Here is a 306-nt window from a genome sequence, read left to right as displayed (position 1 = left end):
GGGCCGAGCCCTCCCCCCCTCAGCACCCCAGAACTCCAGGCTCTCCCGTCGCGACGCTGCGGCCGCCCCAGCCTTGTGTGTGTGAAAGTGCCCGCCTCGGGAGCCGGGGGGGCGGTCTCCTTTCTGCCAGGTGTGCCCCTCCCGCCGCGTTCGGGCTTTCCAGCACAGGGCGAAAAAAATGCCGCATGCACGCACTTATTTATTTTGCAACAGCTGCAAGAAACAATGAAGCTTTTCAAGAAGCGGGGAAACGCGCCTTCCAGCCGCGCTGTTGTTTTCAATGAACCTCTCGGGCCCCGCACTGCC

The sequence above is a fragment of the Pteropus alecto genome, unplaced genomic scaffold, assembly GCF_000325575.1.
Source record: "Pteropus alecto unplaced genomic scaffold, ASM32557v1 scaffold59, whole genome shotgun sequence".
Classification (NCBI taxonomy): domain Eukaryota; kingdom Metazoa; phylum Chordata; class Mammalia; order Chiroptera; family Pteropodidae; genus Pteropus; species Pteropus alecto.
This window is presented reverse-complemented; position numbering follows the sequence as displayed.